This window comes from Coptis chinensis, chromosome 1 (assembly GCF_015680905.1).
Source record: "Coptis chinensis isolate HL-2020 chromosome 1, ASM1568090v1, whole genome shotgun sequence".
Classification (NCBI taxonomy): Eukaryota; Viridiplantae; Streptophyta; class Magnoliopsida; order Ranunculales; family Ranunculaceae; genus Coptis; species Coptis chinensis.
In genome coordinates this window covers 62132756-62154947 of record NC_141456.1, presented here as the reverse complement: position 1 = coordinate 62154947, position 22192 = coordinate 62132756, and the positions used below count along the sequence as shown (strand labels likewise).

Genomic DNA, 22192 nt, shown 5'->3' with positions numbered 1-22192 from the left:
GCCGCCATCCTAACTAATCGCAAGATCGGCCAGTGAACGATGCTCCATAGGTATAGGTTCCCATCAAGTCTTCAAAAGACTGTTCGGGAATGACTATAGGTGGTGTCATCTCAACACTACTTTGTAGAATAGCTGCGAAAACCTGGAAGAACCTCGGAAAATCTAAAATTCTGTGTTTACTAAAGAGGGCGGCGCGGCCATCATAGAGCCGAGTCCCGCTCTTTGGTTTTGGACTTCTGAGTTTGAGCCGGGTCGCTCTGATTGAAGCGTAAGCCCGGTGAAATTTTCGATTTCGGTGTTTGGCCGGGTCGGCTCTACTTGAAGCGCCAGCTCTAGTGAATTTTTGATTTACAAGAAAGTAGGGCGAAGTCGGCTTTCAATGGCTTGCGCGGCCTTCGTGGAGTGCGAAATTGAGTTTCTAAGAAAAAAACAAGAAAAAGGGGGGAGTGAAAAGTGAAAGATGATTGTGGGGTGTAGTGTGGGTTGTGAGTGTAGTATGATGGAAGTTTAAATAGGTTAAGGGTTTCCAAAACGAATCGGCAAGTTGCCAAATTGTTTTAAGGCCATTTCCGGAAATAGGAAACTGCCAAACCCGAAAACGGAAACTATCCATAGCTTTGATTTCCTAACAACCCTGGTATCTTTTACACTTGGTTTAGAATAGTAACTTCTAAACTTTCCTACATATCATGCTACCACTACAAAAATTCATAGATATGCCGGTATCGGCCTAATTTCAACTTTTACTCCAAGACAACCTTTCGGAAGATGATCAAAATAAATTATATTAAAATAATATGGAATCCAAACAATCTAAAACAAACAACTTAATATTCAAATCTAACTACTGAAGTAAAATTCCACTACAAAACAATAAAGACAATGAAATAAAAGGACACAATTGATGGTGCACACCTAGGCGTGTGAAGAAGATGGTCCCTGAGATGGAGACTGGCTCTGTGGTGACGAATGGCTTGAGCCATCTGGCTCTTGGCGGCGGCGACTCATGCCTCTCGGACTCACCGAGAGACGGACTCATCCACGAGTGGCATGCGTCATTAGCATCTCTATCTGAACAAGCGTTGTGCTTCCATCTCGATCTTGAGTCACGGCATCTTGGGCTTGGTGGTTATTGTGGATAACCTCCATGTTAGACAAGATATATCATCGACCCTTTTACGAGCATTTCAACCGCCGTCACGAAGGTCCGCTTTGCTTATTTTCAAGTACAATCTGTCTATGTCTAATATCTTCACAGATACGATAACCGCATCGCAAACCGGTTTGCAGCATTATCATTCGTTCTAAATTAGAAGTATGACTATCAAAATTATCCTCAACCAACCATGTCATATCTTCCTTTTCATCATCCGACTCAACTTCCGTCTCTGCAGACAACGGCCAAGTCTTTTGAATGCATTCCTTATAAATACTCGCATTAGAGGGCAATTTGATCTTAATAGGAACAGATCTAGCGACGGCTCTAAATGAGAGCATAATCTTAGTGATCAATCACGGAAGAGGCGCCGGGCTCTTTCCCCACTCCTCTAATGACATTCAAAATGAAATCGAGGATGCAGAAATTATACTCCTTCGTTTGCAAATTCGAGAACGTCTGCGGAAATCGAAGTCCGATGTCGCTGACTTTGTCTTTCCCGAGGACGTTCTTACCAATCCACTGAGCGACAGCCAGTTGATTGGTTCTCAGGGTCGTCTGGCGAACGCAATGAGATATCGTATTGTATTCACCCTCTATGACCGTATCTTTCATCAAAACAGGAACTGCAGTATACTGAGATTCCTGTTTGGTCGTATCTAGGTTGGTTACAGGGGTGATTCCTAATAGCTCAGCCAACAACTGTCTCGTAACTTCCCTCCGCGTTCCTGCTATCCTAATGAAAATCCTAGTTCCCTCCACTTCTCGTTTCTTATAAAACTGTTCTACCAAATCATAGTGGTAGAAATCCTCTGTCGAATACCACAGTCCGTTCCAATTTCTCTTAAACATCTCCGCGTCATAAAATGGCGCGAAACTGTCGGAAGCAAACGCGTTTTCCGGCAGAATTCTACGTCGTTGCGCCATTGAAGTTATTTACTGATTTGGGGTTTGTAGATGGTGGTGGATGCGAGTTTGATGAAAACTAACCAAACCAACAGTGGTGGTTATGGTAGGTTCGGCGGCAGGTTCGAAACTCGAATTGGTTGGTGGTTTGTTGGTGGAAACGGTTGGAGATTGTGTTGGTGTTTGACAATGGGGGTTGGGTGGTCTTTCTATTTGAATGTATTCTATTTTTATTTATTATTTTTTTTTATTTGGGTTGCTAGGGTTTGGATTTATACTTTGTGTCAAGCGGCTGGAGAAGAAGAAGATCGCGATTTGGTTTTGGAAAGGGGGGCGCGGGCGCGCTCTAGGTGAGCGCGAGTCGGCCCAAGCCCAATTCGTATTTTTCGACTTTTGTCGATTTTTAGCGCAATTTCAAACTAGATTTCCCGCTTCGTTATCGGTCCGATTCTTGCGAATGAGATATGGAAATGATCAGGAGAGAATTTCCAATCCAATGATCCATAAAACACTCGATTCCAACCGGGGGTGACGAATAAGATAGTGGAAAACGCCTCGTAGTGCGTGCATGACGTAAGTTATGCGAACGAATGAACACTAAATTTGATAACGTCAACCCAAATGAACTATACTAATGGACCTAAACAACACAACTAGAAAGTTCGAGCAATCCGGATGGAAAGACTGATTTCCCCCCCAAACAAATTTTTAACCACAAAATTTGTTTACAACGTCAGTCGTTTAAAGTCGATTCCCAAGACTTGTTGGATTGCTATGTCTATGATTTTTATGAATTTTAATTTATTTTTATTTGTTTACTATAAGAAACACGAAAAACAATAAATACATAATTCACTCCATAGAGGAACATGACTCAAAAAATCGAGAAAAACATCGCGAAAGTGGAAAACGTGAATTATGTGAACTGTGGACTTAGGATCCGGTACTTTACAGACACACACACTCCATAAGGAGGGCCGGTTACTGAATGGTGTACTTATCGGTATATGGAAATGAAAGTAAGTACACCAAATGACAAGGTCGATCCTCATAGACGGGTCCCGTAAAAGGACTTCCTCCACATCGAGGGGACAAAAGTTAAGTGAAAATGTTTTAACCGTTGACCATTAACTTGAAAGGTTGTTGTCATTGGGATTTACCAAGGTAATTGCCCGTAAGGGGTGACTTGATAACCAGAAAAGGACCGGACCAACGGGTTTTAGTTTCCACAGGGAAAATATGTAGGCGGGAGTTATAAAGCAAAACCTTTTGTCCGACCACAAACTCTTTCTGGCGGGATATGCTTATCATGAACACGTTTCATGTTGGCTTTATAATCCTTCGAGATCGTAAAGAATCGCTCACGGATTTCTTCAAGCTCATTTAATTGTAACTTGCGTTTGGCGCCCGCCTCATCAATATTGAAATTAAGGCTTTTATAGCCCACGAGCCGCGGTGCTCTAATTCAACGGGCAAATGACATGGTTTCCCAAATACAAGTCTAAAGGGAGACATACCTATAGGAGTTTTGAAAGCAGTTCTATATGCCCATAAGGCATCCGATAGACGCTTCGACCAGTCTTTCCTATCAGGGTTTACTGTTGTTTCTAAAATCTTTTTGATTTCCCTATTAGAAACTTCTACTTGTCCGCTAGTTTGTGGATGATAAGGAGTTGCTATTTTGTGTGTAACTCCGTACTTTTTCACTAGGGATGCAACAACTCTGTTGCAAAAATGTGTTCCCCCATCACTAATGATGGCTTTAGGAATGCCAAACCTACAGAAAATGTATTCTTTAATAAAAAATACTACGGTCTTATGGTCATTGCTACGGCAAGCTAGGGCCTCTATCCATTTAGACACGTAGTCCACGGCAGCTAGAATATAAATATTAACCGTGGGAAACAGGGAAAGGGCCCATGAAATCAATACCCCAAACATCGAAAATTTCTACTATCAAGATTGGATTTAAAGGCATCATATTACGCCATGATTAAGCCCAAGTTGTTGGCAACGAATACCGTCTTGCAATGCACTTGGGCATCCTTAAAAGGGTAGGCCAATAAAATCCACATTGAAGAACTTTAGCGGCTGTTTTCATTCCACTAAAGTGGCCACCACATTCTTTGTCATGGCGAAGGATAGAACTTCATTATATTCCCACCGGGAATGCAACGACGAATAATCTGATCCGCCAATACTTAAAAGGTAGGGCTCATCCCAATATATACTTGACTCGCCAAGAACTTCTTACGTTCATTTCTTGACCAATTATGAGGCATAACATCAGCCGCTAAATAATTTCACGATGTCCCGCATACCATGGTGATGAAAAAATAGCATACAGATGCTCATCGGGGAAAAGAGTCGGTATGGACTCGGAATCACTACTATCGTCATTTGTAAGTCTAGATAAGTGGTCGGCAACTCGTTTTCGACCCCTTTTTCCTTTATTTCTAATGTGAACTCTTGCGGGAGAAGAATCCATCGGATTAATCTCTGCTTAGCATCCTTCTTTGCAAGAAGGTACCTAAGGGCTGCATGGTCCGTGTAAACTAAAGTTTTAGAACCAACCAAATAAGGACGAAACTTATCTAGAGCATAAATGACAGCTAAGAATTCTTTTTCAGTAGTTGTATAATTCCGTTGAGCGTCGTTTAATGTTTTACTAGCATAATAAATGACAGTGGACTTATTATCTATTTTCTCGTCCTAAGAGACACCAAGCTAACATAGTCACTAGCATCACACATGAGTTCGAAAAGGTTTAGACCAATCAGGAGGCTGTATAATAGGTGCAGTGGTTAGGGCGGCTTTTAAGGTTTCAAAAGCCTGTTTACAGTTAAAATTAAAATCAAAGATGGCATCTTTCAAAAGGAGGTTAGTTAAAGGCCTAGCTATTTTCGAAAAATCCTTGATGAAACGCCTATAAAACCCTGCATGGCCTAGAAAGGCTCTAATCTCACGGACAGGTCAAGTGGCTTAGGTAGGTCGCTATCTTATCTAGTTTGGCTTTATCTACTTCGATGCCATCACTAGATACAATATGACCTAGTACTATGCCCTTTTTGACCATGAAGTGACACTTTTCCCAATTTAAAACGAGGCTCTTTTCTTCACACCGTGTCAAGACCTTAGACAGGTTAGACAGGCATTCTGTAAAGGAGTCTCCATAGATAGAAAAATCATCCATGAACACTTCCATAAAGCGTTCTACCATGTCACTAAATATATGAAGCATACATCGCTGGAAGGTACCAGGAGCATTACAAAGGCCAAAAGGCATTCGTTTATAGGCATATGTTCCGAAGGGACATGTGAAGGTTGTCTTTTCTTGGTCATCAATATCAATAATAATCTGAAAATAGCCAGAGTAGCCATCCAGAAAACAATAAAAAGCATGACCAGCTAGACGTTCTAGCATCTGATCTATAAATGGTAAGGGAAAGTGATCCTTTCGTGTCATAGCATTTTAAACGTCATAATCAATCTGATTCTCCATTTCATAGGACCTTGAGTGACAACGTAGTCACCCTTCCCGCTACGCACCATGGTAATTCCCGACTTCTTAGGAACTACATGAATGGGACTTACCCATTCGCTATCGGAGATTGGGTATATAATACCCGCATCCGAATCGCAAGACTTCTTCCCTAACCACCTCTTTCATGGCGGGGTTCAAAGCGGCGAGGTTCGCGAAAGTTTTCGCGTTATCCTCCAAATGTATCACGATGAGTGCGGACATTAGGGTCGATGCCCTTAATGTCGACTAAGGACCACCCAATCGCAGACCGATGTTCCCTAATCACCCTTATTAAAGATGTCTCTTCATCTTTAGTTAGCAAGAGAAGATATAATTATCGGGTGACTACCATCGGATCAAGTTGAATATATTTTAACTCCGGGGAAGAGGTTTAAGCACCGGGTGTGGACGGAATGTCCGTTGATGTTTCATAAGTGTCCTTATCTTGTGTAATGAATACTTGCTTAGGTAGCAAGTCTTCATACTCGATATATGGAGCAACCGGCGGGTCTACAATTGGTGTGGACTCGGGATGGTGTTGACCTCCTCTAAGTAGGAGTCATTCACAAAATCAAAGTTCCAAAAGAAAGGAATTTGTACATATTGTTTTCGTGAAGCGTGTTGTTAAAATAATCTTGAGCTAAACTCTCGATCATGCTAACCTCCCCATCTATAGACGAATCCGGTAACTGTTTCATCATTTTAAAACATTTACCTCGGCGGAAAAGATGGCCAAAAGATAAGGACATCTTTCCATCGCGACAATTTATAAAGCGCGTTGGCGGTTGCCAAGAAGGGCGTCCCTAAGATGATTGGTACAGTCATTAGCGACTTACGTATCGAGGATAACAAAATCAGCGGGATAGTAGAAATCCTGAAACCTTAACAAACACGTTTTCCACTACACCTTTAGGATACTTAATTGACTTTGTCCGCTAATTGCAACGTTATTTTTGTAGGTTGCATTTCCTGTAGACCTATTTGTTTATACAAGTAATACGGGGAGTAAGTTAACACTTTCGCCCCGTGTCTAATAAAGCGTCATCGTCGTGGGAATCTCCTAAGGTGCATTTTACTGATGGGACGACCGACCAGGTCCTTGTACTTAACAATTCCATTATTTTCGGATAAAGTTGGGAACTGTTCGGTTAAAAAAGGCGTCTTTGGGTATGTTAGCCTCTTCGCCCTAGTAGTGCACAACTCTTTAAGAAACTTAGCGTGGTTAGGAAGCTTTTAATAGCTTCGAAAAGGAGGTTTATCGTTAGATTCTTGAAAACGTTCCTAATTTCCTCAAAGTTTGTATCCCTAGTTAGCATGGCTAATTTTTTGAGGGAACGGTGGTTTAAACTCTATATTTCGCATATGGCTCTACTTGCCGTGTAACCTTGGCTTTCGGTTTCTTTGGTTGTGGTTTAACCGGGTACCTCTACCGTGGTAGGCTCTTCGGTTTCTATTCGCGGTATCTAGTTCGATATCCGTGTAGAGAATCGATGGGGTAACTACATGGGAGCGTAGTTACTTTGTTATCAACCACTCTTCCAAAACGGAGAGTGGTGATGGCATTTAGGTCACCTACGATTGTAGTTTCCGTTACTAGAATTACCGTTTACCTCAAAGGCCGTGTTTGCTTTTTTTTAGGGTTTGGTATCGGGTTGACACGGAAACACGCCTTTTGGTTGGGCTTTCTCTTGGGCTAACCGTTGTATGCCCCGACGCATGGATTGTAAGATCTGTTGGTTTGATTGAGTCATTGTGCGGAAAAGTTGTTGGGTAACTTGTATAAAAAATCGTCTATCTGATCCGTTGTGTAGGTGTAGTAGTCACGCGGGTGCGACCGAACTATCTCTCGTTGATTATTTATGGGTGGGTTGTGATAGTTATTATTATTAACCGAACGATACCTCTATTGGTATTATAATTATTATAATTATTCTGACCTTGTGCTTGACCTTGCCTAGGTTAAGCTTGGTTGTTATAATTATTATAATTCCCTTGACTTTGTCCTTGTCCTTGCCTAAGTGGAGCTTGGTTATAATTGTTTGCTTGCCTAACGTTTTGATTATTGTACCACGGAGGCGTTACTTGTTGATTATTTCTCCAACCGAAGTTGGGATGTTGTCTCAAAGGGCGTTAGGAATAGGATAGTTATTAATAGAGTAAACATTATCTTGCTCTAGTGGTTGTTGTTCATAAGCTAGAGGACAATAATTGTCGTGGTGCTCGACTCAAACAGAAATTACATGGGTTGGAGTTTACATTCATGACGGGGATAGGCTTTTGTTGAACGAAATAGCCTCCACTTTTTAGTTAGAGATTCGAGTAAATTTTAAGTTCGGATCGGTTTTATTCTCAAACATACTAGCGGCGTTATTTGTTGAAGAAGAACTAGCGGGCGGGAATATCATCACTCCCCATTATTATTCCGTTTAGTTTGGTCTTCTAAAATTTGTAAGCCTCAGGGCTCCTTTACTTAGGAAACTACCCCATTCATTATGTCAAGGACTTCTTTATGGTGATGTTGAAGTCCTTTGAAAAACACGAACTAACGTGTCTTTTGCTAGGTTATGGTGTGGACACTCTATAAGGAGATCGGTGAAAGCGATTCCATGCCTCGAAAAATGATTCATGAGGGTTACGTGGAAGAAATGAATCTTGGAAAGCATTTCATCCGTCTTTAGGGGTGGGTAAAAATGTTCCATAAACAGCTGAACAAGTTTAGCCCACGTGTCCACAGAATTAGGCGCTTGGGCAGTTAACCAAGACGCCGCCTTATCGGCTAATGTGAAAGGAAATACCCTTAGTTTAATCTGTTCCGTACCAACCGTAGGGTGGTGGAATGTTGTAAGGACTTGTTCAATCCTACGCATGTGCTGATAGGGTTTTTCATGGTCTAACCCATGAAAAACGGGTAACAGATTAAATATATTTGGGGGGATTCGAAAATCCCCCGTTGGGTCTGCTAGAACGATGCAAGACTTAGGGCTATCGCTCAAAGCTTTGTAGAAGTCGGAGAGAGGAGTCTCTCTTTCTTCAGCCATTATGTCAGGTATGGTGTGTGTAATAGTAGCTAGAGGTGTCGTGGGTGGTGTACTAGATAGACTTGTTTGTTGCCGTGTAATTACGTTTGTTGTTTTTGTTCGACCAGACCTTAATCTCATGCAAGACTAAGTTAAGCTTAACTAAACATGCAACACTCCAAACAATTCTGATATACTAGTAGAAAACCTCTAACTAGAAATGCGAAGTATGGAAGAAAGGAATACGATAAGCGTCCTTGCTTAACTTATGAATAGCGTCTTGTGTGCGGCGTGTTCGGTGTATATAAGAGATTAGAACACTGAAAAACTTGACAACTCGAAGTTCAATCAAACTGGAAATCCTGAATTTTCGTGAGAAGGGCGGGCGCGCTCTATCTTGTATTGCTTAGCGCTTCGGTCAAAGTCGAGCTCCGGTAACTTAGCGCTGGTCGCTCTCTTTGAAGCGTGGCTGGCTTAATTAAACGAATTCCAGTAACTTAGCTGGTCTCTCTTTGAAGCGCTGGCGCTTCTGTTGTAAACGAGAATTCCAGTAACTTAGCGCGGGTCGCGCTCTCTTTGGGCGCGGGCGCGCTCAGTGAATTTTCTCGCGGAATTTTTCCAAACTGAAACGGCAACCACAGTATGAATCAAACAAGGGTGGGTGGGTTTAATGGGACTTAAAAATAACTACTTCTACAAAGAAAACGATGCTAAAGTGCAACTAAGATGGCAGCGGCGCCATTTGATAATAGTAAAATGGATAATTTACCTACGAAATGAACGATGAATCCAAACGTAAGTAAACTAAACTTAGTTCTAGATACGAGTCTATTATCAAGACTTCTACTCTCAATGCGAATTGCACTAAATGGAGTACGAAGTTCGTTCCACTCCTAGTTCTCTAGCACGGATTGTTTTCTAAGTCTAACTAGTCGCCCTTAAGTCAATGAGAGCTTTACGAAATATTATACTACGATACTTAATTAAGATGATTACTAGAAATTAACTACAAATGCTATGGAAATACTATTGTTTGACTCTAGATAAAGGAATTAGAGGGGAATCGAATCCACCTCGAATCTAACTTAATGACCTAGCATAGATTGTGGTATCTCGATTCTTACGTTTTCACGGCAAGAATTCCGAGTCTAATCCCTAGTTTTCATGGCATTTCTACCAAGTACTAACTAGCATGTGAGGTCGCCCCACCCATTCTCATGGCTTAACCGCGACCTTCTATAGTGGAATAGATTCTACAATGTTTCTATACTAAACAACTAAGTTTTCATCAAGGCTTCATCAACCCCTCTAATGGAGGTTTAGCCTTGAGTCATCAATCTAACATTTACCATTGAATCTAAACTAAACATAATGTGAGAAATTGAGAATTACTTAATTTAGCAATAATGAATCTAATTTAATGGCTGGAATAAAACAATGACAAGAATTGAATTTAGATCTAAAATGGAAATGACAAATTCGAACTTGATAAAAATACTACTTTATTTATCTAATCAATCAAGAACAATGATTCAGAGATTTAATCTAAAACAAGAATTTAAATGGAACTAAAACTTAATTTAATTAATAAAACTAGATCTAGAATTCTATATCTTAATTTAGGTCTAACTAGCTACCATTAACAAAGAGCTAAGCTTTTGTTTTTATACATCCAGATCCAAAATTCGTGCATGGGCTTGGAGCCATGGGTTGGGCCAGAGAATCAGGCCCAAAAAGGCCTCTTCAGCTGCAGTTGGCTTCCACAGACTTTTCGTCCACTTCTGCTCCTCTGATTGGGTCAAGGCTTGGACCATTGCAAAGCTCTTTCCGAGCCGGTCGTTTTTTGACATAAGGTAGGCCTCAATCCGAGGTCTGAGTCCAAAGATATGGCATTCGAAGTTCAGTGACTTTTGCTCCTTTATCTCGCTAAAGTGGCACATTTACAAGATAATGGACTTTGAAGCCTGAAATGCATAAAAACACGTAATCAGTATTAACTCTTACTTATTATTCGCATAATTGGTCTAACAGTATGATTATTAAGGGGTTAAAACTACAGTTTTGGGCTCTTATCACTTGTGGTTTAATATGTTTATGGGCCTGGGTATTTTTCTGGATCATATAGAAAAAAAATTAATAAAATAACGAGTAGCTCGCGAGCTACTGGACTCGAACTTGAAACGAGCCTAAAACTAAGCTCATATTTTTTCATGAGCGAGCACGAGATGATCTCAAAACGAGTCGAGCACCGAGTTGCTCACGAGCACCAAGTCTCATGACCAGCCCTACGCTTAGTACTTCTCCATGTAGGAAAACAAAGTTTTAGTTTCGCTGCGTATCTTTTTATGTTCGTTATTTCTTCTGGATAAAGGTAAACGTCGTCTAATGAACCCTTCTAGGAATCCTTAGGACAAGAAAAAAAAAAAATTTTGTTCCAATCCAAGATAGACTCTACCTGCAACCACCTACTCCTCAACAACCTACTTCATTGGTTATGTAATTCGGTAACTCTTACTAACTTCCAACTCTTTCAGATAAAGCTTTTTTTCTTTGTGTATATACTTTGTAAAGACATATTACTCTTGGTTTTAAATGGGAGATATTACTGCCATTTGACATGGCATTTCTTTAACTATTAACCTACTAGGAGAACCTTAGCATTCACCTCCCTCACTTTTAAATGTTTCCGAGTAACTATGTATGTAAGCTCATAGTCTTAGAATTAATTTTTTGCATTTAGTTTACATCGGTTTATACTCATGTTCCTAGACAGTATTTTTTTGAATATTCTCTTCCTAAATACATGGCCTTCCACACCCATGTATGAAAATTAAACTCAAGTGTTGCTTGTGTGTGTTGTACTTTTTTCGAGGAAGAAAAGATAGGGCCTAGAACACCCAGGTGGTGCCTAGAGTGAGACTAGAATCCAGATTTATTTTCTCTGTTAGTCGGCCCTAAGATTGTGGGGACCCTAGGCCAACTCTTATATCGGGGCCTTGTAAAACCCAAAAAAGTCCAGTAGAAAAATCATTATGCAGATTTTTTTTTAGAACATTAATTAATTTTATATCTCTTCTACCATTAGAACATGGTAACCTTATGTTTTCATAGCTCCAGCCCAAGTTCAACTCCCTCTGTATGCATTTTGCCACACAAATAACAAAGTGAAAACAAAACTAAACCTAGTATGTACTGTAGGTAACCTTGAGTGGGGGCCTTTTCATTGGTCTATTATGTGGGAGCCCTAGGCAGCTGCCTATGTTGCTTACCCCTCAGAGCCGCCTCTGAGTGTTATATTACATGCAACTCTCTAGAGTTTGCTTCTTATCCATACATTTAGGCCTTAACTTTAATTAGTCTTAGGAACGACTAGGTGTAATTGTAATCCAAAAATAGAAAATTGATAAAATAAACTAAGCTATTAACTAAACTATTAACCGAACTATTAATATGATTTCGATTTAAAAAATTGACAAAATAAACTAACAATTGTTTGCTTTTCATAAAAGATAAATTAAGAAGAAACCAAAAAATAAAGAAAAGAAAAGGCTTGTACACTTCAATTGTGTAAAGGGTGAATACTTGTAGTGCTCACCTGGCTTCGCCACTGCTCACCCTCACTCAAATTTCTAACTCCGCCACTGCACTCAAAATATAAAAATGAATATAAAAGAACACTGGAAATTACCTGGTCTTGAGGCCAAAGCCATCTCCAACCAGAAAATGAACACGACAATCTACAACAAATTAATTTTGGGGGAGGGGGTTAAAATCCTATAAAAGTGAGAAACAAAAGAAATCAGTGAACAATGGGATTGTAACACCTACTTGAACTGGTAGAGGATCGCGCAAGAAATATTAGGAGATGGAAGTTTGAAGAGGCTTGAAACAAAGTTGTATGAGAAGGGGAGCCAAAAAGACACGATGAGCAATTAAGTAAAGACGGTTGGTGTTTTCGGATAATTGAATTCGGTTGAATTTATTTGAACCGACCCCCAAATTTTAAATTAAATAAGGCGGTTGAAATACTGATGAAATATCAGTCGTAATAACTGATATCCGAGATATTTGCGATTTCCCAGTGTTTTAGGTGGCTTTGAGGACACGATTCAATTCAATTTTTTCATATGAGCGCCAACAACGAAAAAGACCGCCCAAAAACATGTGGCAAATTTGGGTCATATATCAAACGGACTCCTACCATCAACCCACGAAATATCGGTCCTTATCGACGATTTATCCCCTTCAGTTGGGAATAATATGTTATATATAGGGGTGGCAGTTTTGTACACGACCCACTAACCCGATATGAAATTAGCGGGTTTGGGTTAGGAAAAAAGGGGTCATTTAAGGGTTGATCCGTCGAACCCGTCAAATAAATGGGTTGGGTTTGGGTCACATAACCCGTTGGTAGACCCGATTAGTTCTCGGGGCTAATGGGTCAGGACATCAACCTGTGACTAGGGCTGGAAATGGAGCGGGTTCAGGTCGGGTTTTGGATATCCATATCTATTAAAAACACAAAAAAATACACTATTTTAATGATTTTCATATATAAATGTACGATATAAATTAATTTTTAGGCATCAAATTATGAATCTTGTTAAAATGGTTCGAATCTCGGGTCGGATTCTAGTCACAAACGTAGAAACCATATCCATTAAAATGGATTCGGATATGGTCGGATTTGGGTTGAATCCCGTACCATTTCCAGCCCTACCCGTTACATGTATAACCTGTTTTAAGATATGGCTAGGAGGGCATAGATCTGGTACCTTGCCATGCAATACACCCTCAATTTGTGTGTATGAGTGGCCTAGATTCACTAGCTTTTTCTCTCTCCTGACGCACACTAGCTTTTGTCATTTTTTAAAATCTCACTATCCCAACAACCTAAAATATACTACTAAAAGGAAAAGGATTAATTGTCATATTGATTCATTCGATAAAGATATGTTTCATTATTCAGTTTTCATTAATATGTAATTAAATTATTGATGGTTTTTGAAAATTAATACATGTTTTATTATATATATAAATATCTGACCTCTGTAAATATAATTGTGAAATACTAAATATTTTGCATACAGGTTGTGTGTGAACCCCCCGACTTCGGATTGGATCGGATAAAGTGCTTTCGGAAAAATTGAGACATGTACTAGAATGACAATATTGATTTCTTGAAGTTGTGATTGATGTCTATAAGACTTTAAAGTTCAGTGGTATTGCTGGGTTTTACCATGCCTTCAACATTATTGTTTACACGGGTCTGTACTTTGGAATGTATGATTCTTTGAAGCCAGTTCTATTAACCGGAATTATAGATGATTCTTTATATGGAATATATGAAATACTAAATAGAGTCGGTACTAAATTTTTGACTTAACCCGCCACGGATGTACCCCCCTTTGGCAATAACCCCCCATTTTAAAAATCCTTACTGATTGCCCCCCACTCCGTCTGTTTTGTGAGTACCGTCAGTTGATATTTTCCATATTGCCCACTTTACCCCTTAAAAAATAGTCGTTGTATTTATTTGTATTTTTCATTTTCTTGGCTTATTTAAGACCAGACTTGGACCAAACTTGGACCCACGAAAAACTTGTCTTCTCCAACACGATTCTTTCCCAAACCAATTTTTTGCTCTCATGGGTGGTGGTTCGGGCTCTAAAAAGGTTCAGTCATTCTAATTCATCTTCTCTCCATGCCTTCATCTAATTTATTTCAGTAGCGTAGATTTGTATGTTTAATGGTCAAAGACCTATGTAAACAATGAGGGTTTTATACAAAACATATATTGACAAATTAGATGGGGCACTAGCGTAGATCTGTATGTTTAATGGTCAAAGACCTATGTAAACAATGGGGGGTTTATACAAAACATATATTGACAAATTAGATGGGGCACTAGCGTAGATATCTATGTTTAATGGTCAAAGACCTATGTAAACAATGGGGGGTTTATACAAAACATATATTGACAAATTAGATGGGGCACTAGCGTAGATCTGTATGTTTAATGGTCAAAGACCTATGTAAACAATGGGGGATTTATACAAAACATATATTGATCAATATAGATGGGGCACTAGCGTAGATCTGTATGTTTAATGGTCAAAGACCTATGTAAACAATGGGGGGTTTATACCAAACATATATTGATCAACATAGATGGGGCACTAGCGTAGATCTGTATGTTTAATGGTCAAAGACCTATGTAAACAATGGGGGGTTTATACAAAACATATATTGATCAACATAGATGGGGCACTAGCGTAGATCTGTATGTTTAATAGTCAAAGACCTATGTAAATAATGGGGGGTTTATACCAAATATATATTGATCAACATAGATGAGGAACTAGCGTAGATCTGTTTGTTTAATGGTCAAAGACCTATGTAAACAATGGGGGGTTTATACAAAACATATATTGATCAGCATAGATGGGGCACTAGCGGAGATCTGTATGTTTAATGGTCAAAGACCTATGTAAACAATGGGGGGTTATACAAAACATATATTAACATTTGGGGGATTTATACAAAACATATATTGAAATATGGGGGGTTTATACAAAGCATATGTTAATCAACATATGTCAATTTTTTCAGGTACCAACTACAATGTCATCAACTAACAAAGGAGAAGCATGCTTTCTGTGTGGGGATGTTGGTCATTGGAAGTTTGAATGCCCTTGGCTTAACTTTCCTTGTGTTAAGGGATGTGGAGATACTATGATTGATCGTTGGAGTTCCTAAGAATGCAGTTTTGGACAAAGATTTCTTAGATGTAAGGGAGCACCAAGATGTGGCGGTTTCAAATGGATGGATTTGGAAGTTGATGTGAAAGAAAAAGGAAAGGTTGTTGTTGTGAATGAGGAAGTTGATGTGAAAGAAAAAGGAAAGGTTGTTGTTGTGAATGAGGAAGAGGATGAGAGGAAAGGGAAAGGTAAACTTAAGTTGTGTATTGATGGTCCTATAAAGATGCACATTGAAGGCAATGTATCTGATGTAATTGAGCTTGTAAGGAAACTGAACATGTGATTTGTAATGTATCTGTGAATGAGGGAGTGGTTGTTACGTTGTACCTATTGTATTCAAGTCTACATTTAATAGAAATTCTCAAATTTGCAACAAAACATAGCATATAAAGCCAACTGAATTAACAAAACAATACAACATAGCACATGACATAGCAAAACAACAAAACAGAGCACATGACATATCAAAACATAGCACCTCCATTTTGAGAAGTCTGACATGACAAAATCTAACTTAAGTCTGATAAAATATAACAACATAACACTTCAAGTTTGATATGACAAAATCTAACTTAAGGCTGACAAGAATAGCTGCATTCAGGATTCTACAACAGAAGAAGCCTGGGAGGACCTCCTTGATCTCTTTCTTGGAGGTGCCATTGGTGGCATTGGAGGTATATTCACACTGTCTTGAGTTTGAATTGGTGTAGACTAGCTAGGCTATGGGGAACCTTGTGAATTTCCAAATAGTAGTTCTTCCATTGAAGACATGGGTTCATATTCAACATTGGTTCTGCCCCTGCCCCTGCCAGCTCCTCTGCATCTTCTCCCTCTTACAGGTCCTTGGCTCCCATCCACCTCTGCTTGAACTTGGTTCCTTTCCACACTTGCAGTTCCTTGGCTTTCAAGTACACTTGGAGGGACTTGGCTCCCATCCACACTTGGAGGTACTTGGTTTCCTTCCTCAGCAGTTCTTCCCCTTCCCCTACCCTTTCCCCTGCCTCTACTTCCTTTTCCCTTTGCAGCCAGTTCACTTTCAGGAACTTGACTCCCATCAGCAGCATTGATTGGTCTGTTTAGAAAAGGGTTTGGTAGTGGGCTTGTTCTAGGTCTCCCATGCCTTCCTTTTCCTCTATGAGAGCATCTGGCAGCTGCAGTTGTAGTTGCATTTGCTTCTGCATTGGCATTGTCTCCCACTGCACCTCCCTGACAACCTCTGGCATTATGCCCATAAGCTTGGCACCTTGAACATCTTACTGCATTTGATTCATCTGCACCTATTCTTTTGTTCACTTTTGGCCTCCTAAGTTGCCTTTTTCTGATTGGTGGAAAGATAAACTCAACTTCAATTGGCTGTTACAAAAAAAATTATAATATTAGGGCTAACTCTGAAGATTCACATATTAAAGCTTATTTCAAATTAGGGATAAGTGTCTTACTGTTGCGCACTCTTCATGCAAGTAAGGTGTGATGTGACCACCACAAGCTCTTTTATAAGCTGCTCCAGTAAAGTAAAGGCTACAATACCTATAGCAACAATGTATGAATCATTAACAAAGGACAAGACAATATGTACTGCTCACACTTACTCATGCCATTGAAATGTTCTAGGCTTGATTACTGCTACAACATGAAGACAAGGAATCCCAGTGAGTTGTCATTCACCACAATCACATGTGTGCAAGTTTAAGTCCACATTCCACCATTTACCATATATATGATTCACTAAATACTTCCCCTGGATTTGAGAACCACTAATACTCATGTTTTCAATCTTGTTACATCTGTCATCTATGATTGTTTTAACCCTTGGCACCAACTCATTGTCACCCCAGAACTCACATTTTTCCTTTCTATCATACAACAATTTGATTTGTAACACCATCACCATTGACACCATCTTCACAATGGGCTTGTCCCTAGCATCCAGTATGTAGCTATTCCAAGCTTCAGAAAAATTGTTTGACAGCTGCTCACACTTGGACACATGATCAAAGTGTGATCTTGCCCACAGCCTAGGGTCTTCACCCATCAGATACTCCTTAGCTCCACTATCAAGTTTTTCCAGGTCTTGCATCAACTTGTCAAACTCTGTTTGTGCAAATGCTTTGGCAGCACACCAAGCTTCATAGTCAACTCCTCTATGCTTTATCTTCATGTTCTGGACCATATGCCTAAAATAGAACCTCTGGTTGCAGTCGGGGAAAACAGTCTCCACTGCCTTACATAATCCTTTATGCCTATCAGAAATTATAGTCAACTTGTCATGATGCTTGTTCAAGTGTGGTGCCATCTTATCCAAAAAATCAGTCCATGACTCTATGATTTCTACAATACAAATATAGAAGGCAATCGGAAACATTCCATTATTACCATCCAAAGCAATGATGGATAGATACGCACCTCCATTTTTCCCCTTCAAGAAACAACCATCTAGTCCTATCATAGGCCTACACCCTTGTACAAATCCATCTAGAGCAACCTTGAAAGCTAGCAACACACAGAGTTGTAAAAGTATGGAAATTCTCATGCCTAGAATGTATTGCAACACTTCCAGGGTTAGAATTCTACAACAGAACATGGTTTTAGCAGCGCCATACCCCATCGCTAAAGGTGCCTTTGAGCGTGGCAAAAGATCTGTCGCAATGCACCAGATGGCGTTGCAAAGGCGTTGCTAAAAAGTGCGTCTCAAATACTCAAATGCAACGCCAAAAGTGGCATGGCAAATGTTCTTAGTTTGTTGCGACGCCTGTGGGCGCTGCTAATACACTAATTCCGTTGCTACTTCATTTATGAAAATTAAATTAATTGCAAAAAAAAATTCAAACTATTTGCAACGCTTGACGTCGCAAAAGAGAGCTTGTAACAACTAGGATGGCGTTGCAAAAGTGATACATTTAGCTACACAACTAGGCGTCACAAAAGGCAACCTTTTGCTACACTATTTCCGTTGCGAAAAGTTTAAATATTTGGCTACACAGTGCGGGAAGTTTGAATATTTAGCTGAACATTTGGCATGGCAAAAGACGCCTATAAATTTAGCCACACACCAAGTGTGGCAAAAAATGTCTACGTTACGGTAGAATCAAAGCTTTTAGCTACACTAAAATTGTTGCGAATGATATAAATTCCAGAAAAACACACGCTTTATTTGGGACGATTTAACATTACAGATTGTGCAATTCATACATATACCTATATATTTCCATTTGCATAATCCCCGCCCAAAACAATTTTTATATAACACATCCTAAATGCTAAATCATTCAATACAAAAGATCTTAAAGAATTCACATAACTATTTTTTGCAAAAAAACATCATCTCACATAATCTTAACAACGTTCAACTAAATTTAGACGAATTATTCAAAACTAAAATTCCACAAATAATGTCTATAGCATGCTAATTTGAGCAAAGATCCACTTTCGAGCTTCTTCTTGATTCTACTACTTCTGGCGACCGACCAATCTGGCACAACAAATTAAAAAAAAAAAATCACTTAAGTAAATTTATTAGAAACATTAATAAACCTAAAATACACTCAAGTTGGCAATGTATGTGAAACTATGCACCTCCTATATGAGTAAATTGGTGCCCATGGCCAAAAGCTTAGAAAGAACTTATCAAAGTTATAACTCGATCACATTCATGAAGACACAGATCAAATAAGAAGACAAAAATAGCCAAAAGCTAATAGATTTTGAACTAAATTGTACATGTAAATGTCAAACCATTAAAAAACCTTGTGTCATAAAGTTATCACCAATGAAACAATAAAATAAGCAAGGCTAAACATCAAGTAAATCAAGCAAACAAGCTCAATTACAAAAAGCAGTTCCAACAGATGGCAGAGTCAAATGTAAAGGTATCGGGCGTGGGATGCTTCCTGTATACTCAAAATAAAAGGTGGGTTTTCAGGTTTTGTTCTCTTGTCTATTTCTAGTATCTTTTCTTTTTTGGGTTCTAACTTGTCGATTGCTAATATGAAGTAGGGACGACTTCCTGTCTCTTCGAGTCATTTTACAACCTTCAATCTTCCATGCAAAATGTAAAATTCTAATAATCCGGTTATTTTACAACCTTCAATCAAGCATGCAAAATGTCTAATTCTAACAATCCAGTTATTTTTCTTCGGCAATATGCAAATAAAAGTATAAAACTCGGCAAAATGAAGCCTTGTCAAACAATGTCTCCAAAAACTAGTTGTACATGCATTGTAGAATGTCCATACCTCAACATTATAAATGCCAATTTTCCCATCAAAAGAGGACGCTGATATCAACCCTGGGATCTTTGGATACCAGTGAATATCAAAATTCCAGTTGGTTCCAGGAGGTAATTCACATACTATCTGCACCAAATTTAATATAAAGCCAATATTGTTGACATCAGAAAACTATAGCCAAGTGCGGACAATAATGTTAACAAGAATCTAGGAGCACAAATGGTTGAATAACAAAGAGCCAAAAAAGAAGTAGCACTAAATATGAACGCCAGTCAAAACATTCCCACCTCTCCTGAGATTGTATCCCAGCAAATAGTCCTATTGTCTTTTGCACAGGTTAGCAAAAAAGAGTTGTCGATCGGACACCATGACATTGCGATTACACCTGGTGTAGAAAATAATTGGATAAATATGGTCAAGATGTTTTTATTTGAAACAAACACATCCAATTATATGAAGAGAACTCGACATTGCCACAGAAATAGCTATTCCAGATTTTGATTAAAACAAAGCACCCAAGCTTACCAGCCAAGGAAAACACACATAATAAAAACTTAACTGACTTAAAAATATAAATGAAGAAAGAGAGAAAGAAAGCAAGAGAAATTTTGTATACATATATAGCCATCCAAGGTTAACTCGCATATCAATATGACGACAATATTTTCAAGACTTATTTTTTTATAGTATAACTTTATTCCTAATCCTTTAAATTCCCTTTTCCCCAGTAAAGGCGGGAATTGAACCCTAGACCTTGGGCCCAACCTCCCAAGTCCTTACCAGTAGGCCACTGGAATTAAATTAATTGGAAAAAATAAATAATAAAAATGAAACAGTGATGTCTCATACCTTTTGTGTGGCCCACAAACTCCTTCACTGGTGATATTGTATTCCTCACATCCCAAAGCTGTGGGTAAAGATCAGAGAAACATACCAAGCTAAGTACACAGAATCTTGAAAACCAGGTCATAGATAAGATAAATGTCAAGAGAAGCGTACTATAAGAGAAGGTGAGCTATCGTCATCGGATGCAACAATGAGTTGTGTGGCAACATCCGGATTCCACTACAAAACTGAGCACCGTCTTCGATTTGAATCCGCAAAGCTGTTAATGACACAAAGATCATAACCAATCATGCAATGAAACATAAGATGAAAATTTGCCAAAGATATTTTCCAGTCACAAGTTTGTATCTTGCCTGATCATTGGCTTTTGCCGCTTTAAGTCCCAAACAACTGAAATACCAACGTATGGTTTCTTTGCACTCACTGCAGTCCCAAACAAGCTGTTGAGTGGATGTTAAAAGTTGACGCACACTATGGTTTCTCTACACTCACTGCAGTTCTTGCTGTTAACTATCTTGATAGATTCATGTCAAGCCTTCGTTTTCAGAAAGATAAGCCATGGATGACTCAACTTGCTGCTGTAGCTTGTCTTTCTGTTGCTGCTAAGGTGGAAGAGACCCAAGTTCCCCTTCTCTTAGATCTGCAAGTGGAAGAAACAAAGTATGTGTTTGAAGCCAAAACTATTCAGAGAATGGAGTTTCTGGTACTCTCTACTCTTCATTGGAGGATGAATCAAGTTACACCACTTTCATTTCTTGATCACATAATAAGGAGGCTTAGATTGAAGAATAATCTTCATTGGGAGTTTATGAAGAGATGTGAACGTTTGCTTCTGTCTGTCATTGCTGATTCGAGGTCTGTTTGTTATCTCCCTTATGTACTTGCTACTGCAACAATGTTGCATGTTATCAAGGAGGTTGAAACCTTGTAATCCCACCGAGTATCAGAACCAGCTTATGGATATCCTTAAAATCAATCAGGACAAGCTGGATGAGTGCAGTGCTCTTATCTTGGACTCTAATTCAGGAGATATCAAGGAGAACCAGAATGTGAGCTACACTCGTAAGCGCAAGTATCAGTTTGAACCTGGCAGCCCAAATGGAGTAATTGATGCGTCTTTCGGCTCGATAGCTCGAACGATTAGTAGGCGATGAGTTCTTCAAGATCTCTTCTTCTCCAAAGTGTCTGTTCAAGAAGAGCGAGAATCCGGGGAGCTCCGGATGCCACTTGCCTTTCTTTCAATCGTTTAGCGGTCGATGTCATTACTAGTCCTCGTTAAGCACTCTTTCTTTTCTTATTATTTCTTATTCTACCAAAGATCCATGCTATTAAGAATTGTGGTTTTCATCATATATGTTCTTCAAGTGCAAGTCAAATTTCACCATCTCTGCATTTCTAGCCAATCCTAATTCACATGTATGAGAAAATTATTGGAAACTTCTCCCACCATCACCAGTTTTTGGAGAATAAAGAGAATAGGGAGATTGGAAAGCAGAGATGTGTGGCATTTGACTTGGAAAAGAATGAACAGTGATGAGGGAATGAACTATTTGATATAGTACACTATTATGTCTCAGCCATTATTCTTATTTATGAAAACATGCATTAGTAAGAATTCCAAGAAAAAAAAAACTAACACACAATTATCAATATACAGAAATGATAATGTCTTCCCTTTCTCACATGTGGTACCATTATTAGAAGTGGATGCTAATATATGGTGGACCTTATGATTCCATGACAAAAATGAAACCTCT

The 22192-nt window shown here is 39.2% G+C and overlaps 1 pseudogene; it reads left to right on the top strand.

Moving 5' to 3' along the window:
* The first annotated feature begins 20794 nt into the window (after positions 1-20794).
* On the top strand, positions 20795-21579 carry LOC147524866 (cyclin-D3-1 pseudogene; annotated as a pseudogene).
* Positions 21580-22192: the final 613 nt, after the last annotated feature.